Source organism: Macaca fascicularis, chromosome 14 (genome assembly GCF_037993035.2).
Source record: "Macaca fascicularis isolate 582-1 chromosome 14, T2T-MFA8v1.1".
NCBI classification, from domain to species: Eukaryota; Metazoa; Chordata; class Mammalia; order Primates; family Cercopithecidae; genus Macaca; species Macaca fascicularis.
The window spans coordinates 37,980,848-38,004,975 of NC_088388.1; the positions used below are offsets into that span (position 1 = coordinate 37,980,848).

Here is a 24,128-nt window from a genome sequence, read left to right on the forward strand (position 1 = left end):
GGAATAAAGCAGAATGAGAAAGTAAAGCAGATTCTAGAATAAAGTTTCCCACAACCCAAAGGTTGACATCTCATTAGATGATTAATGAACTTGCAATGAGAAGAAAATCATGGCCTGTCTCAGACTTGAGACAGTTGGAGCTGGAAAGGAGGGAGTATGGGAGGAAGGATCTCTCCTCTCACCAAATCCCTAAGCACAGGCTCCCATTTACACTAGTTGGGAGGATAAAATTAACATGACTTGTACCACCTGCCCTTTCCACCTCCCAAAAAAGCCTCTAGTTAAGATTTAAATGGAAATGATAAAATGTAGTTATTGGACTAAATAAAATTATATTTAATAATGACTAACCATATGAGGGAAAATGAAATTGTATTTTCCTACCTTATACCATAGGCAAAATATCAATTATTGATGGTTGGATGACCTCTGAGACAAACTTTTCAAAACTTTAGTAAAAAATAAGTAAGTATATATTTTTAACCTTGATCTAGGAGAGAAGTTCTTAAACAAGGTATAAAATGTGCAAACCAAAAAGGAAAAGGTTGATAGATTTGATAATTAAAATTAAGAGCTTTTCATAAAAAGCAAAATATACAACATGGAATATGGCAATCTCTACATGGAGACTATGATGAGCTTAGAAGGGAGCCTTCCAACAACTACCATAGAGCCCTTTCTTCAGTTCAATATGGGTCTCTTAACCTGTATTCTTCAGACAGAGGCATTCATTTGGTTATAATGCCACTATGCTCAGGCTATCTTATCTTATATATCACCATTAGAGTTGCTATAAATACAGCATAAATTAAAATTTCTATGCAGCATGATATTGATCTAGTTTGACAATATCCTTTAGGGAATTATTTTACTTGTTCAATAAGAAATTGCTTATTCATTCATTCATACTAATTAGTAAACATTCATTAGGCATCTACCCTATGCCTAGCACTGCACTAACTCCTGTACATCCTCAAAAGAATCAGATCAGATTTTAAAAATGTATTCATTCTTTCAACAAGTATCGATTGAGCAACTACAATATACCAGGCACTGTTCTAAACATTGAAATACAGCAGGGAAAAAAAGGGAAGTGTTCCTGTCCTTATGGAGTTTACCCTCTAGTGATATCTATCAATATCACATTAACATTAACATCAAAAGCTCTCTACACCCACCCCTTAGCTGTTGACTCAAGAATTCCAATCCCTTGCAAAAACTCCCCCACCATCAATGTATTTCTGGTGGCCGCCAAGGAGGTATCATTCATTCCCATAATTCAGGGCAGGCTGTCAGTCAGCACCTGATTATGTCATTTAATTCTATGAAACATTCTATGTGGTCTTTAACTTTAAAATGTATCAGCATAGACAGCAGTTTGTCTGTGAGAGAGTGTTTGCATACGTATTTTAATCTACATCTTAGAGTAGTTAATTAACCTGGTTAATTGCCTTAATTAAAACCACCTTAGGGTGGTCAATTAATATTCAAAGAATTCTAATCAGGAAAACACTCTCCAAAAATGACTAGCTTTTGTGAAACCATATTAGAATATAGTATTCCAGAAATGGTTCCTACAGAACTACTTTATTCTTTAGCTATCATGATTTCTGGTCAACACCAAAGGTTTATTCATTAGTATAAAAATGTTAGAAAACATTTTTCATTGGTGAAATAAATAAAAGTGTTCCAGGCACTGCACTGTCTACAAGTATCATACAGACACTCCCCCTTTACTAAAATAGCCCAATTGCTTCAAAAAAGAATCCCTAGATTTAGGATTCTGAAGAGATGATGGTGTTACCTAGAACCTACTAGAAATTTAAGTTGAAACCTACCTCTAAAAATTGTCCTATTAACCAATAGAGAATTACAGAGAGCTGGGATTTTGTCACACTTACAGATTGATGACTGTTTTTGTGCCTACCTATCTGGAAGAATTTGAGAATTTGGCCAGAGACTTGCTTTCTGGCAAAGTACCACCTGGTAGAGAAATTTTGAGGAGGAAACTGATAGCCTTCTACCTGCAATGATTATAACATCTACCATCTACCTACCATCTACCAAAAAGAACCCAATCATAATCCTCGAAGGATCTAGTATTTGTGAATGAGCAAACTGGCTTACGTCCATTTGACACAAGTAGGCATTATTATCCCATTTTAAAGAGGAGGAAACTAGTAAGATTTAGAGATGTTAAATCACTTCATCAGGTTTTCCAAATTAGTAAGTGAAGGAACTGAAATTTGAAAAGCAGATCTGTGCAATTCCATAATCTTTATTTCAAACCCTTAATCGTTATATAATTATGAAAGTCTGCCTCATTATTGGCCATCTGGCCATTTTTTACACTCTAGCCTTTGCAGGCAGAGATTGGCTCTCCATTCATGGGTGAGTTATAAGCACACTCATTGCAAGGTTTACCAACCAAGAATATATATTCATCCTATTAAACCACCTGTCCACAATACCACTCCCTTGACTTTGGGCACATTTCTCTGGCACATTTTGGAGTATACAGGTGGTTCTAGTTGACATGAAGGTCTTTTTTAGCTGTATCTGCCTCAGGAAGGCAGATGCAGGGCATTCAGAAATCCTACTACTTCCCTAAGACACTCTTCTCCAGAGGATTCTGAATGGAATCCTGTAGAGAGAAAACTATAGGAAGGGGTCAAGTTGCTAATCTTATTAAAATAGTCCAATTGTTTGAACTCAGATGCTTGACAGCATATGAAGATGCACTGATCAGTTTACAGGCATGTAATCCAATCTAGATAATGTTCTGCCTAAAAAGGGACTGCTTATACCCACTCTGGCAGCAGCCCAGGCTCGGAGCTTTCCGGTTAGAGCAGTAAGATGCCCAAGCCAGTAGACTCTAGGACTTCATCGCTGCTGGGCAGGGTGACTGGCTTCTCCCCACATTTTGATATTCCATACATGTGCATAGGCATGCCAGGATGACATTGCCTTTCTGTTCATTCCAGCACTGCGCATCTGACTTTTGTTCTACTCAGCCCTTTATCCTTCCTCATCACCCATACAAATGGCCCCAAAGCTCCCCAACTGGTGCCTGCTGTTGAGCAGAAAGATCCATTCACTTTGGGATTAATAATATCTTAGTCCATTTGGCTCTCATAACAAAATATTATAAACTGGGTACCATATAAGCAACAGAAATTTATTTCACACAGCTCTGGAGGCCGGGTGGTCTAAGACCAAGGCAGATTTGGTGGTGTCTGGTGAGGGCCTACCTTCTGGCTCATCAACAGTGCCATCTTGCTGTGTTCTCACATAGCAAAAGGGTGACCAGAGTTATTAGCACCTTATAAGGGCACTAATTCCATCATGAGGGCCCTACGTGCATGACCTAACCAGTTCCCCACAGCTCCACCTCCTAATACCATCACCTTGGGGGTTAGGTTTCGATATATTAATTTTGAGGGGACACAAACATTCAGTCTATAGCAAACAGTAATAATAATAATAAAGCAATCATTTACTAAATATCTTCTCGGGGAGCAGCCTATATCCAATGACAACTGATATGAAGATGCAAAGACCAAGATTCTGTGATTCAATCTGGGACAACTCTGAGGGCCCTTCCCAGCAATCGAGCTCTCCATAGGACAGCAAGGCCTGAGTTAGAACTGCCTTATATGTTAGCTTTTCCCTTTGCACAATGCAGCCTTCCTCATTTCCTTATAGCTGTATTTCCCAAGAGCACTTTCTAATAAACCTTCTGCATGCAGCTCTCCATCTCAAAGTCTGTTTCCATAGAACTCAATCTAAGATAGAACACATCTTTTCAAAGGACAGATCCATTGTGAACTTTAGCAAGTAGGATCCCTCTGTGTATCACAGGGGCTCAGGGAGCCATGGAGGCTTCAAGAGGTGGGACAGCTATGAGACTGAGGCTCTGACAATTGGAAATGTTCATTAGTGAAACTATGCAGTATAATTTCATAGAAGATTATTCTATCTGGAGGCTAACAGATGGCTCTGAAGCCAAATTCGGGACTCTAATTCAACAGAGAGATTCTGCTGATGTCACCAGCACTTGAGCTGTGTGTTCCAGTGTGGGCTTTTTAAGGGTTTTGGTTGTCTTTTTTATTTTTTCTTTCCACAAACAGCCATAGAGACTCGAGAGTTAATTCAGCCTTGTAGTCACTCCAAGGCCATCTGTTGTTCAAATTAAAATACATATTTTTAACTTTAACCTTTCAATCTCTAAAGTTTTAAACCTTTGCAATAGAAACAGTCATTTTGCAACAGCTTTTCGGCTTCCTGATTCAGTGACATCAATGAAAGGGGAATGTCAGTTTTGGGAACGTCAGTAAGGAACGTTGGCAGGGCTGACATTGGTAGAGGGACATGGAGAATCTACCAGGTTATTTTCTGTTCTTGCATGACATGGTAACTAACGTGCTGTGCTCTCGTTTGTTGGAGTCCATCGAAACTCTGATTAGATTTAATGAAGGATAATTTAAGAATTCACATTGCTTCTGAGGCATAAATAAATAAAAAAGGAGCTAGAAAAAATGCTGCAGAATTTAGGCTCCTTTGTTAGTTCTATTAATCTGCTGGCATACTCTAATGTGGAAGATAGAATAAAATATAACCAAAATGCTAATTTCTTTTGAATGATTTTTTTTCTTATTTTAAAAGTCATGTACATTCATTGTACAAAATAAGGAAAATGTGGAAAACTACAAAGATACTTCTCCTGCTGTCTAGAGATTAATGCTTTTAACATCTTGGTGTATTACATTCCTATTTACTTATTTATTTTTATTATTTTAGAGGCAGAGTCTTGCTGTGTTGCCCAGGCAAGACTCAAACTCCTGGGTTCAAGCAATCCTCCCACCTCAGCGTCTCAAGAAGCTTGGACTACAGCTGTATACCCCCCTGTCTGGCTGTGTTCCTGTTTTTAAAGGTGAATTTCAATATCTCTTTTAGGCAGAGATCAGGTCATTATAATCCATGATGTGTTGTCCTTGATATTTGAATATGCTATTGCTAATCCCTGATTAAAAGGAGCATATGTTTTGAATCTGTTTGATCTTATTTCTTCTTACCAAAATGTATGAATTTTTGTGCCATCCACTTTATCTGTGACAAATGAATACATTTGCTAAAACTATTTTAAACTACACAAATTAAAATGGTATATTACCCTTCTCAGTTCAAATTAATTCAACAACCCTTTTTAAATGACAGTTACTATGTATTCTGCACTGTGCTAGGGAAAGTATAAGGATGGAGTTGGAACAGGGAGATACAACTGTGAAGACCACAAAGTCCCAGACTCTGGGGGCTCATATTTTGTTATTCATGCAACAAATATTTATCGAACACCTACTTTGTGCTGGCAATATGGTCGTGAACAATAAGGACATGGTCCCTACCTTCATGGGGCTTACCTTCTGTTAAAGTAGATAGACAAAAATAAATGAGATTATTTCATATAGTTTGTATTCATCATATTTTTTATTTTATATATCTTATGACATTTCGACACCTGAAAAATCTTGTTGTCTGGAAAGAGGCTTTTCCTGCAACATTAGCCAAATCTTAGAGATAGTTAAAAGCTCAGGATTGAGCTCTTATGAAAGGCATACCTTTCATATGCCAACCAACCAATCCAGAGTCTATATCCCCAACTACCCCCTTTATCTAACTCTCACACACCAAGCTAATATTTTCCCTGCCCTAAATTATCCCAGAACCATGTACGAGGCAATTAGAGACCACCTCTATAGCCCAAAGCCCACTGAAATTATTAAAACCAGCCAATTCTAAAGTATTTATTCTGCTCTGTCTTGACCTTCCCATGGAATCCCTCATACAGACTGTGACCTAGACTCTCCTCTTTCCAGCTTCTGCCTCATATCAAAATCTGGTGCTTTCTCTGTGGCCCTGTGTGGTGTGGTATATCCCCTTCTCTTGAGAAAGATAAAGTATTAAGTCTTCTTCCAATGGCACTGACCTCTACATGTTGTCACCTCCATTAACTAAAATCACTGAGACATAGTGGTAAATACCATTGGCCCTCCACATCCGTGGGTTCTGCATTCATTGATTCAACTGCCTGTGGGTCGAAAATATTCGGGAAAAAAAAGTTCCACAAAGTTCTAAAAAGCAAAACTTGAATTTGCCACATGCCAAGTACTACGTTGAATTCAAGCAAATGAAGTGACGTGTAGGCACTGTATTAGGTGTTATAAGTAATCTAGAGATGATGTAATGTATACAGGAGGATGTGTGTATGTTATATGCAAATACTATGATATTTTACATAAAGGACTTGAGCATCTTGGGATTCTAGTATCCTCCAGGGGTCCTGGGACAAATCTCTTACAGATACCAAGGGAAGACTGTACAATGAAGGCAAAAAAAAAAAAAAAGAAGTATGTGATAGAGAAAAGCTGAGGGCTGCTACTTCATAGTAGTGATGAGAAAATGCTTCTCTAAGGAGGTGGTATTTTGGCTGAGACCTGTATGGTGGAAGGAGCCAGTCAAGCAAAGGATATTCTAAGCAGAATTAATAGCAAGTGCAAATATCCTGAGGCAATGCTAGCTTTGCTGGTTCAGTGAACAAGAAGGCCAGGTGGGCTGAAGTAGAGAGGGACAGAAAGAGATAGGAGAGGCAGGTGGGACAAAGTTCATGGAGGGCCTAGGAATACAGCAGACCAGACACACGTGCAAATAAGCATGACGATGCATTGTGAAAAGTACGTAATTTTTGCACTTCTTTCAAAGTCTTTGGGGATACAATACTGGTACATCCAACAGTTTAAATATCTGATGCAATTCCAGGAACTGTGTCACAGCAAAATTGGTGATACTTTCGGGTGGATGTATTTGATAGCATTCATTAATCTGTACTCTGGCCTTTCTCCTACGTTTCCTGTAAAGTGGGGTTTTGTAAATTGAAGAGGGCTGTTTTCATCCAGCAGTGTTGAGTGAAGTAATAAATGTTACACTGTGCATAATAAGGTCAAAAATCTAGTGCAAGGTGCATATCCCTTTGTGGTTTGTGGGTGGGGGTTGAGGGTGGTAATACATGGGGGCCGGAAGAGGGTGGTTCTCCTTAATTAAGTTCTTTGTTGAAGCCCAGTTTACCAACTATTGGGTTCAGAGCCTGTACATGACTCACAATTCACAAGCTGGGCCTGAATCCTGATTAGAATGAAATCTAGGTGACTTAGACCTGATAGCTTTTTAAAGTCAGATGCAAGAAGATGCATTTACCTTTTCAGTTTGGTGTGACATAAATTTTGTTTTCACTTACCTGCCAAGTTGATAAGAATATTTAGTTTCTAGGTTCATAAAACAGACTCCAGGTATCATAAAGAAGGGACTTTTCTTAAATTCCCCCTTTCCCATAATGCAAAATATTTTCTTTTGAGTAAAGCTTGGGTTGCAGATTTACTCAAACGAAGGAAGTGGGTGGAGAATAGTTTATTAACAACAATAACGCAAGCCAAGCTTTAAGCTTAGGGCTGTACAACTTTATACATTCATTGTTATTACAACCCTGTTCTGTAGCTACTATTATTTTCCCCACTTAAGAGATGAGGAAACTGGGCTCAGAGAGTTTAAATGACTAGGCCAAGACCAGACAGGGAGTGTGGACCCAGATGCTTGGTGGGCCTTGCATTCAACCCAGGTCTGTTTGGCTTCGGCCTGCATTTCCCACTGCACAACACTGTCTCCCCATGTGCCATCTCACCATCTGCAGAACAGGAGCTGGCCTACCCCACCTTTCATGGCTGTTGTCAAGAACAGAGGATACAAATGGTGGCTTCCAGAAGACTCTACAGATGGCCATTTTAAAACAAGAAAATAAAAGGAAGCCACATATTGGGCTGTACCCTAACTCATTCACAGGCCTCACCTCAGTGGTAAAGCAAATGGCTTTCCTAGTGCTGAATAAGAAAGAACGTGCATCCTGTAAACATGAACTCTGCAGCAACTCCTGGTGAGTTCTCCTTTTTATGGAACTGGGTTTGAAATACACATTTCAAGGTAAAGGAGTTTCCCATTTAGTAGAGAAAGTAGCACCTTTAAAATGCTTTGCGCCAAGGCCCAGACCAGTAATATCATATATTTTCTCTAAAACACATTCTCTCTATATTATCTCTCGACAATAAATTCTATACATAACTCCCCCAATATGTTTCCCCAAGACAACAGTAATCATAACAATCCATTAAATGTTGATTTTATGTATAATTTTGTTTATTCCACACCATATTTCAAAAAGGAGATGAGGCACCTTAAAATATGCAAACAATTTAGCATTATACAAACAATTATAAATAAGTTTTGAAAGAATGCAAAGAAAATAGACAGGTGGAAACACAGAGAGGTTATGTTACTTGATATCTGTGCTTTAAAGCCCTTTCTCCTTTCTAGAATTCATATGCATTACCCTATTTGATCCTTAACACAACCCTGTGAAGTGGGAAGAAGACTGGGTGTGGCATTATTAATCCAGTTTTACAGATGAGGAGACTGAGGTTCTGAGAACTTCAATGATCTTCTCAAGGTGACAGAACTAGTAAAAACAAAAACAAAAACAAAAGCAAACAAACAAGCAAACCAAAACAGGGTAATACCAGATACAAGTTTTTCTAAGGGCTAGCCCAGAGCTCAGTGAATTCTGATGCCCAAGTCTCCGGGGTGGGAGAGATCCTAGAGAAGGAAGGAATGAATGCAAGTGAACCATGTCTTGGCACACCTTGTTCTTCTATGGTCTGTCTTCCTGTCTTCAGGTGTCATTCAAAGCCCTCTTGGTGTTGTTGGCTGCCCAACGGTCCCTGCCAGAGCTGCTGCCCTCCTCCACTCCTCACCCAACCCCCACCAAGAGTTTCACTTGAAACTAACATAAAACACTCTTAAATAGTTTGGCTGTGTCCCCACACAAATCTCATCTTGAATTGTAATCTGAATTGTAATCCCCACATGTTGAGGGAGGGAGGTGACTGGATCATGGGGGTGGTTTCCCCCAAGCTGTTGTCAAGATAGTGAGTGAGTTCTCATGAGATCTGATGGTTTTATAAGTGTTTGAAAGTCTCTCCTTTGTTCTTTTCTCTCCTGCCACCTTAAGAAGAAGGTGCTTGCTTTCCCTTCCACCATAATTGTATGTTTCCTGAGGCCTCCCCAGCCATGTGGAACCGTGAGTCAATTAAACCTCTTTCTGTATAAACGGCCCAGCAATGGGTAGTATCTTTATAGCAGTATGAAAACAAACTAATACATACTCCTGTGTCATGAAAGGCACCCAATCCAGTGTGCAGGTCCCTTGGTGCCAGTTCTTGGCTAGGTGAGCACTAGCTGACATGTACACTCAAGATTAGACATGTGGGCTGGGCTCGGTGGCTCATACCTGTAATCTCAGCATTTTGGGAGGCTGAGGTGAGAGGATCACTTGGGGCCAGGAGTTCAAGACCAGCCTGGGCAACATAGTGAGACTCCCCACATCTCTACAAAAAGTTTTAAAATTAGCCAGGAAGCATGGTGGCCCATGGCTGTACTTCCAGCTACTCAGGAGGCTGAGGTGGGAGGATCACTTGAGCCCAGGTGTTTGAGGCTGCAGTGAGCTATGATTGCACCACTGCACTCTTGCTTGGGCAATGAAGCAAGACCTTGTCTCAAAAAAAAAAAAAAAAAAAAAGATTAGATATGATTAAGGGAAATTATAAGCGAAAGGTGATGTTTATGGAGAAAGTTTTGTTCTCAATAAAACAAAGATTTTTCTAACAACAAGGCTGTCCCAAACCAAAGTGGGCTACTCAGGTAAGGGGAGGCATGAGTGGGTCTTGAGCTCCCATCCCTGCAGTGGCTCCAGCAGAGGCTTTATGCCTGTGTGTCAGGGACTGACTGTGCAGGGAGCACATGGGGCATCTGTGTTGATGAGCTACTATAGCCCCACCTCACTCTGCTCAGGCAACCATTTCACAAGAGCCTTTTGGCATGAATGCCAATCAAGTGTCACTACACAAGGGAAAATTCTCCTGGCCTGCTGGGTATAAGGTCAGAAAGACTTTCATGTTCTTTAGTTATACCATAGAAGAAGCCACCATATCCATATAACCTTACCTCCCGGGACAACCAGGCTCTGATTTATAGGTTCTTTCCAAACTTCTCTTTTTAGATTGCTGTGTAAAGGTTTTCCCCGAAAATCACTGAATTGTATCTCTATATTTTAAAGCTTAAGGGCATTTTTCAGTGAATTTGAATACTGGGAAATTTTTACTATTAAAGCAGCCTTATATTTTAATCTACTCTGATCCCACAGTGGTTGTCTCCACCAAGAACAGCAGTTGAGGCTGGAATAGGAAGGAGAGGAAAACAAGAAGAGCTATTTTCAGCCTGTGTGTCTCCTCCCAAAGGGGCGTTTTCCGGCATTTTCAGTGTAATGTATGTTGACAGTACTGTTATTAAAATGATCATTAAAAAGATGTTGGGGAAGAAGAGTAAATGCAGGAGAACATATAGATAAGATTACCAAAGGCTTGGACACAGGAACACAATGTTCTGTGTTCCACATCACCCCTAGGCAAGGTGCAAGGGCCCCCTCCCTCCCCACTGCATTCACCTCACCTACAGGTGAGAACCGGGTGTTACTTGTACCAATGAACACATGTGTCAAACATCTCCTTTGTGCTAAACATGTGCTGGACACTATCTTTAAGGAGCTTATTGTCTTATTGAAGATGAAAACTATGAATGTATTTAAGCTGCACACTGCTCATAAAATAATTAAAGGCAGTTTACAGAGAAAACAAGGGCAACAACATAAAATTGGCTAATACAAAAATGGAAACCATAGATGAAAAGATAAACAAAACGTGGAATATATGTAAATCAAATATTATTCAGCCTTAAAAGGAAAGAGGTTCTGACACATGCCACAACACTGATGAATCTTGAGGACATTATGCTGAGTAAAATAAGCTAGATGCAAAAGGACAAATCATATACAATTCCTCTTATATGAGGTATTTAGAGTAGTCAAAGTCACAAAGACAGAAAATAGAATGGTGGTTGCCATGGGCTGGGGAGAAGGGAGTATGACGAATTATTATTTAATGGTATGGAGTTTTCTCTTAGAAAGATGAAAAAGTTTTGCTGGTAGATAGTGGTGATGGTTGCACAACAATGCAAATGTACTTAATGTCACTAAACTGTATACTTAAAAATGGTTAACAGGTCAATTTTATGTTATATATATTTTACAACAATAAAAAACGCATTGGACTACAAAGGTTTAGTACAAAAAAATGAAAAATATCTCATTAATACTTTTTTCTGCATTGATTGCAAGTTGATACGATAACATTTTGAAGATGGTGGGTTAAATTAAACATATTATTCTTTAAAAACTTTTTAATGCAATCTATAGAGGAAGAATAATAAAATCAAATAACTTCAAGGGGGCCAGTGTGTGCATACATATACGAAGTGACAAGGGGTGTTTACAACAGGAGGTGAGTATGTTTGAGGCAACCAAGACTCTATGCCCAATCCTAATGCATTCAGGTCAATTTTTTTTTTTTTTTTAGACGAAGTCTCACTCTATCACCCAGGCTGGAGTGCAGTGGCACAATCTTGGCTCACAGCAACCTGCAACTCCTGGGTTCAAGCAATTTTCCTGCCTCAGCCTCCTGAGTAGCTGGGACTACAGGTGCATGTCTCCACATCTGGCTAATTTTTTGTATTTTTAGTAGAGATGGGGGTTCACCGTGTTGGCCAGGATGGTCTCCATCTCCTAACCTCATGATCCGCCTACCTTGGCCTCCCAAAGTGCTGGGATTACAGACGTGAGCCACCATGCCTGGCCCAGGTTACATTTTTAAGAAACCCCATGTATTGGTCTGTTCTCGTGCTGCTAATAAAGACATAACCAAAACTGGGTAACTTATAAAGGAAAGAGGTTTAATGGACTCACAGTCCAACATGGCTGGGGAGGCCTGACAATCATGGTGGAAGACAAAGTTGGAGAGCAAAGGGACATCTTACATGGTAGTAGGGAAAAGAGCTTGTGCAGGGGAATGCCCCTCTATAAAACCATCGATCTCCTGAGACTTATTTACTACGATGAGAACAGTATGGGGGAAAGTGCCCCCATGATTCAGTTATCCCCACCTGGCTCCACACTTGACACGTGAGGATTATTACAATTCAAGGTGAGATTTTGGTAGGGACACAGCCAAACCATATCAACCCACTTAAACAAGGAATCATGTCTTCAGTCTCAATGACTTGGAGACAACAGTTACTGGCATCTGACATAGTATGTTACACATTTGCTAAGAGTGTGAAATTTGGCTTGGGTTCTCTAGCAGCCAATGTGAAAAGAGAAATTTAGCCAGGTGCACAGTTCACAAGGTAGTGAGATAAAAATCAAGCAGTTATTCAGAAGCACATATGGTATTGATATTGAGATAGAAAAGAAATATCTCCTGAGGGTCTTGTAGAAAGAACACTGCAATGTAGTGAACAACACCCTTAGAGGTTGGGACAAAGTCCCATGAAATTTTTCTCACCCCATCCCTCATTTGAGGCCCATTATTTCACAGCACAGTGTCACAAAAAACAGTTCTGCCAGAGGCCAGCCATCCAGTGGAAGACAAAGTAGTGCTGGACGAATGGTAGAGATGATGAGGAATGTGAATGCTATTGACATTCAAAGGAGAGCAGATTTCATAAGGAGTCATGTGCGAAGAAAGGCAGTGGTCTGAAGCTTTAGGAAAGGGAAGGTTTAGATTCTTGCCTGATCCATGGTGGGTGCACTGGAAGTATTTGTTGCATGAATGACTGTATAGATGTCCTAGTCCATTCAGGATGCTGTAACAAAACACCTTAGACTGGGCAGCTTATAAACAATAGAAATTTATTTCTCACAGTTCTGGAGCCTGGGAAGTCCAAGATCATGGTGCAGCAGATTCAATGTCTGCTTCATGAACTATGTCTTCTACTTGTGTCCTCATGTGGCAGAAGGAACAAGGGAGTCCATTGAAGGCTGTTTTATAAAAGTGCTAATCTCATCCATGAGGGTGGAACCTGCATGATTTATTCACTTCCCAAAGGCTCCACCTCTTTTTTTTTTTTCTTTTTTTTCTGAGATGGAGCCTTGCTCTTTTTGCCCAGGCTGGAATGCAGTGGCACAATCTCGGCTCACTGCAACCTGTCTTCTGGCTTCAAGCGGTTCTCCTGCCTCAGCCTCCCGAGAAGCTGGGATTACAAGCGCCCACTGGCATGTCCGACTAATTTTTGTACTTTTAGTAGAGATGGGGTTTCACCATGTTGGTCAGGCTGGTCTCAAACTCCTGACCTCATGATCCACCCGCCTTGGCCTCCCAAAATGCTGGGATTACAGGCTTGAGCCACTGTGCCTGGCCAAGGCTCCACCTCTTATTACTATCATATTGGTTTTCCAGTTCCAACATAAGACTTTGGAGAAGGCACCAACATTCAGACCTTAGCAGTAGAGAAAACACACACACACACACACACACACACTTCAAAACCAAAAGGATAGAAGAGTATTCTGGAGGGCAATCTGGCTGAAGGACATCCATCAGGATGTTAATCACAAGTGACAAAAATCTAACTTGACCTTGATTTTTTTTAAAATGGAAATGTATACCATCCAGAACACAGGCATAGGCAAAGACTTCATAACTAAAACACCAAAAGCAATGGCGACAAAAGCCAAAATTGACAAATGAGATCTAATTAAATGAAAGAGCTTCTACACAACAAAAGAAGCTATCATCAGAGTGAACAGGCAACCTACAGAATGGGAGAAAATTTTTGCAATCTATCCATATGACAAAGGGCTAATATCCAGAATCTACAAGGAGCATAAACAAATTAACAAGAAAAACAAAACAAACAACCCCATCAAAAAGTCAGTGAAGGATATGAACAGATACTTCTCAAAAGAAGACATTTATGCGGCCAACAAACATATGAAAAAAGCTCATCATCACTGGTCATTAGAGAAATGCAAATCAAAACCAAAATAAGATACCATCTCACACCAGTTAGAATGGTGATCATTAAAAAGTTATTATACTTAAGTTCTGGGATACATGTGCAGAACGTGCAGGTTTGTTACATAGCTATACACGTGCCATGGAGGTTGGCTGCACCCATCAACCCATCATCTACATTAGGAAACAACAGATGCTGGAGAGGATGTGGAGAAATAGGAACGCTTTTACCTTGTTGGTGGGAGTGTAAATTAGTTCAACCATTGTGGAAGACAATGTGGCGATTCCTCAATGATCTAGAACCAGAAATACCATTTGACCCAGCAATCTCATTACTGGGTACATACCCAAAGGATTATAAATCATTCTACTATAAAGACACATGCACAGGTATGTTTATTACAGCACCATTCACAATAGCAAAGACTTGGAACCAACCCAAATGCCCAACAATGACAGGCTGGATAAAGAATATGTGGCACATATACACCATGGAATACTATGCAGTCATAAAAAAGGATGAGTTTGCGTCCTTTGCAGGGACATGGATGAAGCTGGAAACCATCATTCTTTGCAAACTAACACAAGAACAGAAAACCAAACACCACATGTTCTCACTCATAAGTGGGAGCTGAACAATGAGAACACATGGGCACAGAAAGGGGAACATCACACACCAGGGCCTATGAGGGGGGTGGGGGGCTAAGGGAGGGATAACATTAGGAGAAATACCTAATGTAGATGATGGGTTGATGGGTGCAGCAAACCTCCATGGCACGTGTATAGCTATGTAACAAACCTGCACTTTCTGCACATGTATCCCAGAACTTAAATATAATCATAATTTAAAAAGAACGCCAAACAACAACAACAACAACAAAGGAAATGTATTGGAAACATATTGAAGTATCTCACATCATTAAAAGAAGAAGTTAAAGATCGAACATGTTGAAGGCAGGGTAAAGGTGGGCCTACATGGTGGACATGGAGATGTGCTGCTCAGATACCCTTTCACAGAACAATATGTTTTCCCAGATGCTGGCCATGTGGTCAGGAGACAGCCTTCATCTATCATCTACTTCAAGTTTTGCTTCAGCTGCTGAGAGTTGCCTTGTCTGAGAACTTGCCCTTCCCTGGGTAGCCCATATTCAGTGACTAATCACTGTGGAAGTATAAAGGCCAGGACATCTCAGCCCATGCAGCACAATTTCAATGGGCCATTTATGCTCAATGGACTCATTATGGTCAATAATTATCTGTGGAGTTGTCAGACTTGCATTGAGTTCAGTTTCTCCCTCTACCCAATCTTGCTTTCTCCTCCTCCTTTCCATAAGTGTTGGTCCCTAATAAATATCCTACACCCCAAATTCTATCACAGGGACTGTGTCAGTAGAACCCAACTTTTGACAGCCTTGGAAATGAACTCAAATACCAGCAGGATGCTCTCTCTCTCTCTCATATCTCCTTCTTTCTGGATCTTTGCTTCTGACTCTTCCACTCTAGATTGCTTCCCCAAACACTGGGAAATCTGATCATGAAGAGTTTCTCTTAATGTTAGCCACCGGGGGAAAAATGTTAGCCACAGAAATGATCAGATTGTTATTGCTTGGTTTCTGATAAAAACTGTTTAAAATCCCAGGAAAGGATAACAAATAACCCAGCTGGGGTCAGGTAGGTACCCACAAACAAATTCAGGCCTGGATGTCAAGACATTACAACTGGCCAGACCTGGGTCAAAACCTGTTTCTCAGGAATGGGATTATATACTAACAAATATGGCAGCCCCATAGACCCATGGGGTTTTGGAGAGGATTGCTGGTCAAAAAAACAGCAACAACAACAACAACAACAAAACCACATTATATTCTCTGTATTTTGGGGAGTACTAGCAGGTTCCTTTGAAAGATTAATTTAGGATTTTGTATGTCAGGTGTAAGAGTTAAAATATTTTTAGTTAATTGGCTTTCATATACTTAGAGCAACAGAACTCTTTTCCAGACAAAACTTACTCAAAACACCTAAATAATAAGTAGATAATAACGGAGCTGCTGATTTGAGAGGAAGTGGGAGCCCCAGAATCCAATTTCTTGTCTTTCTCTAATTCCATTTCCCAGCAACCAATGATCCACCTCGTTCACTCATTCGACAAATATTCATTGAACACTTCCTCTGCCTCCACGTTGTGCTAAGTGCCAGAAAGATATTCGTTGAATAAAAACAAACATAATCTCTCTTTCTGGAGCATACTATGTATGATTATAGGACACAGTTTGAATATTCTGGGTAATATTGGGGGGTTTGGGAGAAGAACAATGAAGGATTAAGATAGAAAAGTGCTGTTTTAGAAATACTGACCTGGTGGTTTTAGTTGTTGTCAACCCAATTTGGGGAATACTAGTCATGTTAATTGGAAAACTACTGAAACAGCCAAGACATGAAATGTATGGTCCAAACTGGAGAAAAGGCAGAGGAAATGAAGAGTGAATACAAGAAATATATGGTAAGAAAAACTGATGAGTCTTGGTGACAACCTCTTAAGGGATCTGGCTAGTAGCTATTAATGCATGATATTAAAACAATCCCACACACATTTAGAGGCACCAAGTCTCCCCTCCCACTTTTCCCACTCAATCAAATTAGCAATATATTCCAATCCACATCACTGTACTTACGTATTAATCATTCATGCATTCTTTTTTTTTTTTTTTTTTTTGAGACGGAGTCTCGCTCTGCCGCCCAGGCGGGAGTGCAGTGGCTGGATCTCAGCTCACTGCAAGCTCCGCCTCCCGGGTTCACGCCATTCTCCTGCCTCAGCCTCCCGAGTAGCTGGGATTACAGGCGCCCGCCACTGCGCCCGGCTAGTTTTTTGTATTTTTTTTTTTTAGTAGAGACGGGGTTTCACCGTGTTAGCCAGGATGGTCTCGATCTCCTGACCTCGTGACATTCATGCATTCTTTTTTTTTTTTTTTTTTTTTTTTTGAGACGGAGTCTGGCTCTGTCGCCCGGGCTGGAGTGCAGTGGCCGGATCTCGGCTCACTGCAAGCTCCGCCCCCTGGGTTCCCGCCATTCTCCTGACTCAGCCTCCCGAGTAGCTGGGACTACAGGCGCCGCCACCACGCCCGGCTAGTTTTTTGTATTTTTTTTAGTAGAGACGGGGTTTCACCGTGTTCGCCAGGATGGTCTCGATCTCCTAACCTCGTGATCCGCCCGTCTCGGCCTCCCAAAGTGCTGGGATTACAGGCTTGAGCCACCGCGCCCGGCCTCATTCATGCATTCTTGACAGCCCATTTCAGCCCTATTCTTTCAGCACCCTGACCACTCACACATGTTTCTTATGGTTCCAAGTATAACAGTCTCTCCTGGCTGATGGCAGCCCATCACATTCCTCATGTCCTCTTTGCATATAACTGTAATCAATATTAAATTCCTAAAAATTTACAGTTCAACTAACATCAAATACTCCTTTAGCTAAGATACCATTCTCTGGCCTCTCAGAGACTTGTTTTGTGTAACATGCAAAAAAATTTTAATTTCCCTTTACATATTTTGAGTTCATGTATAGTTCAATGTGTGGTTATATAAGATAAGGTCTATTTTTCTGGCCTTGGTGATGATTCAGTATTTTTGAAGCATCTTGGGCTGAAGATGCTTGCACAACTACTCCCTTGTATATTCACTTTGCAATTTAGATTTTTCTAAGAATTTTGCAACATTACTTCCAGAAAGATCCTTTTGAATTATTGCTCCCCACTAACCTGTCACATTTGAGGGAAACTGAAGAGACTACATGCTGGACTTTTAAGTTGCAGCCTTGTGTTCTTTTGCTACTAGAAGTTACAAGAAAAGGCAGGGGCACATATACTTTATGACAACTCACCATAAAGAGCAGGGTAATTGTTACTGGTCACTGAAATCCTGTTCACAGCCAAATCACTGGGGGCAAAGATTTAAACTCAATTTCTGCTTCAGTGCCTTTTTCTTTGTGTATTAGAGTTTTGTCTGCATATTTGTAAGTATCTACCTAGGCTACAAGCAACTTGAAAACAGAGACTGTGTATTGCATGTCCTAATATCTCATACACTACTTTATTGGGCACATACAGATTCTAGACCACATTTCATTTATTTATTTATTCATCTCACAAAAATTTATTGAGTACTTACTATACACCAGGCACTGTTCTAGGTGCTCAGGTTACAGAAATAATTAAGGAAAACATGGTCCCTACCCTCATGGAGCACACTGCACAACAGAAAAACTAGAAATTGAACAAGGAGGATCTAGTAGAAAAGACAATATTCAACAACTAATAGGAAGTATAATGAGGTTTCTAAAAGGGGAGTGCAAAGTGTGAAAGAACAATATCAAGAGATTACCACCCCTCCTTCTGAACATCCTTCCTCCCCTGCCTCATCCCTCCCTTGATCCATGAGTGAAACTGGAATCAGGGACATAAAGCATGAGTGTCACCATTCTGTGACTTCTGTGTCTCTTGGGGTCCCTATTGGTTAACATATTTTGGCACTTCAAAGCAAGTGACTCAAGTACAAGATTGGTAATAGCTCCCAGGAGGGAACAGCTCAGAGTGACAAACCTACATTCATTCATTCATTCATTCATTCAGCAAACCTTTATTGAGCATTTATTCTGTGCCAGGTACTATGAACAAAACAGTCACTGCCATTATGGGGACGGGGGAGGGGGGAGGGATGGCACTGGGAGTTATAACTGATGTAAATGACGAGTTGATGGGTGCTGACGAGTTGATGGGTACAGCACACCAACATGGCACATGTATACATATTTAACAAACCTGCACGTTGTGCATATGTACCCCAGAACTTAAAGTATAAAAAAAAAAAACCAGTCACTGCCATCCTTGGAGTACTCATGTGCTGGGAAAGATGTATCTTAAGCAAAGGATCATACAAATAAATGTAAAATAAGTCCTACACCATGCTCTAGAGGGTTAGGAGTATATATAATGGAGTGATGTGACTTCTGTAATATATTCAACACAAGTACCCATGATCTTATAATCCCAAAGCCTGAACTCTCAAAATCTATGTAACAATGAAAAATCAGCAAGTGCATGATCGCCGCCAGGCCATTTCCCCCCATATTTAGGCAATTCTTGATTATTAAAAAAGTTCTTCCTTCTATGGAACCTGAGTTGGCACTCTACACAACATCATTGTTCTAACCACAAGAATCACACACAAAAAGTTGACATGACTTTTTTTTTCAAATGTAAAAAAAAAAAAGCAAAAAAACTAGCAAAACTTCCTCCATACCAAGCCTGGATTTCAAACCTTCCATTCCATGGCATGCTTATAAGTTCCCACCCCATCTTTGTCACTTCCCTTTGGACTCGTTGTATAGCCCAAGGTTGACTAACAGATAGCTGGCACACCCCATTTCCCTATCTTCATACTCTTGGAAAACACTGCATATTGATCCCTACACAGTTTGCTAATGTGCTCGATTAGTGTTAACAAGGGGGTGAAATCTTTTTGCTATCCAAGCCTAGCCATGTCCCACTAAAAGTGAAGTGTGCAGAACTAAATACTAGGCTCAAGCACTGGGTTCTAATACTGGATCTAGGCTAACCACCATTCTAGCCTCATTCTGAAGATTTTAAACTTTATTATCAATGCTTCCTTCCCTAGATGTTCCATTACCTGGCATGCTCTTGCAAATAATATATGGAATGGAGACATATAGGCACATAAATTTATATCCTCCCTTCACTATTGACCACTTTCTATTTATTTAATACTTAAGACTCATTATAACCATTTATAAAATGTAGCTAACAATACCTACTTTACAGAGTGGTTGTGAAGAACTCTGAGACACTGTAAGTAGATTTACCAGATCCTTGATACATTTTCTAGTGTATTTTTTCTTTCCTGACCACTTAGGGCCCAGGACAGTTTTTTCCTACTTCTAGATCAACCAAAAGCCTCCACACAAAAAAATTGTAAATTACTCCAGAAAAACTAAAAACTAAAAAATAAATAAACTGTTCTTGGTTTAGGTAAGTCAACAGTATAAAGATGTCAGTTTTCTCACTGCTGAAAGAAATCATAGATTACACAAACAAATGGAAAAACATTCCAACCTCATGGATTGGAAGAATTAATACTGTTAAAATGGCCACACAGCTCAAAGCCATCTGCAGATTCAGCACTTATTCCTATCGAACTACCAGTGTCATTTTTCACAGAATTAGAAAAAAAACTATTCTAAAATTCGCGTGGAACCAGAAAAGAGCCCAAATAGCCAAATCAACCCTAAGCAAAAAAGAACAAAGTCAGAGGCATTACATTACCTGACTTCAAATGTACATTACCTGACTATAAGGCTACAGTAACCAAAGCAGCATTGTAGTAGGACAAAAACAGACACACAGAACAATGAAACAGAATAGAGAACCCAGAAATAAAGCTGCACACCTACACCATCTGATCTTCAATAAAATCAACAAAAGTAAGCAACGCAGAAAGGACTTCCTCTTCAATAAATGGTCCTGGTACAGCTAGCTAGCCATATGCAGAAGAATGAAACCAGACCACTACCTTTCACCATTTACAAAAATTAAAATGAATTAAAGATTTAAATGTAAGACCTCAAACTCTAAAAATCGTAGAAGAAAACCTAGAAAACACCATTCTGGACATCAGCGTTGGGAAAGAATTTATGACTAAGTCCTCAAAAGCAATTGCAACAAAAACAAAAATTGAAAAGTGGGACCTAATTAAACTAAAGAGCTTCTGCACAGCAAAACAAACTATCAATGGCGTAAACAGATAACCTACAGAATGGGAGAAAATATTCACAAACTACGCATCCAACAAATGTCTAATATCCAGAGTCTATAAGGAACCTAAAAAACTCAATAAGAAAAAAAAAACAAAAAACAAAACCTCAATAAAAAGGGGGCAAAAGACATGGACACTTCTAAAAAGAAGACATATAAGTGGCCAAAACATATATGGGAAAATGCTCCACATAGTAATCATCAAAGATATGCAAATCAAAACCACAATGAGATATCATGTCATAGCAGTCAAAATGGCTATCATTAACAAGTCAAAAAACAGCAAATGCTGGCAGGACTGTGGAGAAAAGGGAATGCTTATACACTATTGATGAGTATGTAAATTAGTTCAGCCTCTGTGGAAAGCAGTTTTGAGAATTTTTTTTTTTTTTAATATGGAATCTCACTCTTTTGCCCAGGGTGGAGTGCAGTAGCATGGTCTTGGCTCACTGCAACTTCCGCCTCCCGGGTTCAAGCGATTTTCCTGCCTCAGCCTCCTGAGTAGCTGGGATTACAGGCGTGTGCCACCACACTCAGCTAATTTTTGTATTTTTGTAGAGATGGGGTTTTGCCATGTTGGCCATGCTGGTCTGGTCTAGAACTCCTGACCTCAAGTGATCCCCCTACCTCAGTCTCCCAAAGCGCTGGGATTACAGGCGTTAGCCACTGTGCCCAGCTGAGATTTTTCAGAAAACCTAAAACAGAGCCACCAATCAACTCAGCAATGCCATTACTAGGTATATGTCCAAAAGAAAATAAGTTGTTCTACCAAAAAGATACATGCACTTGTGTGTTCATCGCAGCACTATTCACAATAGCAAAGACATGGAATCAACCTAGGTGTCCCATCCAGACTGAATTACATAAAGAAAATACAGTACATATATACCATAGAATACTATACAGTCATAAAAGGAATGAAATCACGTCCTTTGCAGCAACATGGATGCAGCTGGAGGCCATTATTCCAAGAGAATTAATGCAGGAACAGAAAACAAAATACCATGTTCTTATTTATAAGCTCAGATCACTGGGGTAAAGATGGACACTCTCAAACAAATGGTCCTGGGTAGCCATTTGGAGGAAGACAAAATTAGATCCATCTCTCACATCATCCGTATTAATAAACTTCAAATAAATTAGGGATCTAAATATTTAAAAATAAAACTGTAAAAGTACTAGAAGAAACTATGGGAAAACTCATTTTTAATCTCAGTGTAGTGATAAGTTTTCTAAGGATGACTCAAAATCCCAAGGCAATAAAAAGTTAAAAAATCAGAGGCAATAAAAAACAAAATTAATAAATTTTACTACTTGAAAATAAAAAATACTTTACATAACAAAAGCACCACAAAGAAAGTAAAAAAGCAACTGACAAAACTGAGAGATTTACAACATATACCACAGACAAAGAGCTAATAGTTTTAACATATGAAAAACTCTTAATAACCGAGATACAAAAGACTGAAAACTCATTTAAAAAAAATAGGAGGACAGGTGTGGTGGGTCATACCTGTAATCCCAGCTCTTTGGGAGGCCAAGGAAGGAGGATCACTTGAGCTCAGGAATTCAAGACCAGCCTGGGAAAAATAATGAGAACCCCATTACTACCAAAATAGCAATAATAATAACAGAACACGGTGGTATGTCCCTGTAGTTCCAGCCACTGGGGAAGCTGAGGCAAAAGGATCACTTGAGCCCAGGAGTTGGAGGCTACCATGAGCCATGATCACACCAGTACATTCCAGCATGGGCAATAGAGAAACTCTGCCTCAAAAAATAATAATAAATAAAATAAAAAATTAAACTACATTGAAAAAATTTTAAATGGGAAAAGACATGAATGGGCAATTCACAAAAACTGGACATTAAAAATGGCCTTCATATATATGGGAAATGCTGAAATTCATTCATAATTAGAGAAATACAAATTAAAACACACTAAGTATCATTTCTCACCAGACTGGCTAAAGTTTAAAAACTTGACAACACATTCTGTTGGTAATGCTATGAGGAAAAAGTTATTTTTATGGGTTTTATGTACCAATTATGTAAATGGTACAACCCTTCCGGAAATAAATTTGGCAATGTCTAACAAAACTACATATATTTTAACCTTTCAACCCAGCAATCCCACTTCTAGGAATCTACTCCGAAGATACACTTTCAACAACACATTAATACATATATACAAGGGTATTCATTGCAGCTTTGTTTGTAGCTATACAATACTGGAAGCAATCCAAATGCCCATACATAGTAAAGTGGTTGAATAAACTATGATACATCCACACCATGAAATCCTATGCAGTGGTAAAAAAGAATGAAGAAGGTCTCTGTGAACAGGCATGGCATGATTTCCAGGACATACTGTTAAGTGAAAAAAGCAAGGCCCAAAAGAGTATTTCTAGGGCATAAGAAGACAGAAAATACAAAGGTGTCTGTTCTTTTGTGCAAAAGATTTAAAAGAAGGATAAATAGAAGCTAATTAGTGTGGTTACCTAAGGAAGCAAGTGGAAAAAGAGGAGAAAAGAGGTGAATGGAAACAGAGTTTTAGGAATGAGGAGGGAGTCACACTTCTCCAAGTACGTATTTTTGTATAGCTCTGACTCTTAGAACCACAGTTTCACAAACCCTTCACATATCCTCAAAATAAACAAAAACTTAAAATCAACCAGGATGCAAGGAAAGGAGAACCCAGAACCGAGTAGAAACACTAACAAATGAATCTAATCATACTAAAAATGAATAACATAACCACACTGAAATGGATGGGTAAGAAAAAGAACTAACGTAAGTACGGGAGATAGTGTCTTGATAGGCCACTGTGTGGTTAAAAAACATTAATTTTGCTTAACTGATCAGACACCAACTTAAACAACTGATCAAGATAAACATCAGCAGCAATGAGACATATCAAGATTATTACTCCTGGATAATGATACCTTGAGAAAGATACAAGAGTATTTTTGTAGTGCTCTTTCCAAAAACACACAGCCTCAATCTAATCATGAGAAAACATTCCAAATTGAATGACATTCTACAAATTAACTGACTGGTACTTATTAAAAGTGTGAACATCACAGAAAAAAAAAGGCAAGACTGAGGAACTGTTATAGACTGAAAGAAACTAAGGAGAAATAACAAATAAATGCAATCTGGGATCACTGTTAGCATACTAGTACAGAAAACAGGCATTAATGGAAACATTGATGAAATTCAAATAAGGTCTGCTGTTTACTTGCCAGTATTGTACTAATGTTAATATCCTGTTCCTGATCATTTTATTATGCTTATG

General features: G+C 39.5%; 1 long non-coding RNA gene across 7 annotated transcripts in view; it reads right to left on the reverse strand.

The window, feature by feature from the left end:
- The window catches only part of LOC123568769 (uncharacterized), a 171,216-nt gene that overhangs the window by 67,085 nt on the left and 80,003 nt on the right, over nt 1–24,128 (reverse strand). For 6 of the 7 annotated variants that reach the window (XR_012423363.1, XR_012423362.1, XR_012423361.1 and 3 more), the window contains one exon: nt 22,344–22,410. This is a non-coding gene — a long non-coding RNA (uncharacterized lncRNA). Of the gene's footprint in view, nt 1–17,256; nt 22,411–24,128 lie in introns of those variants that run through there. The other variant, XR_012423360.1, reaches the window with a different exon arrangement.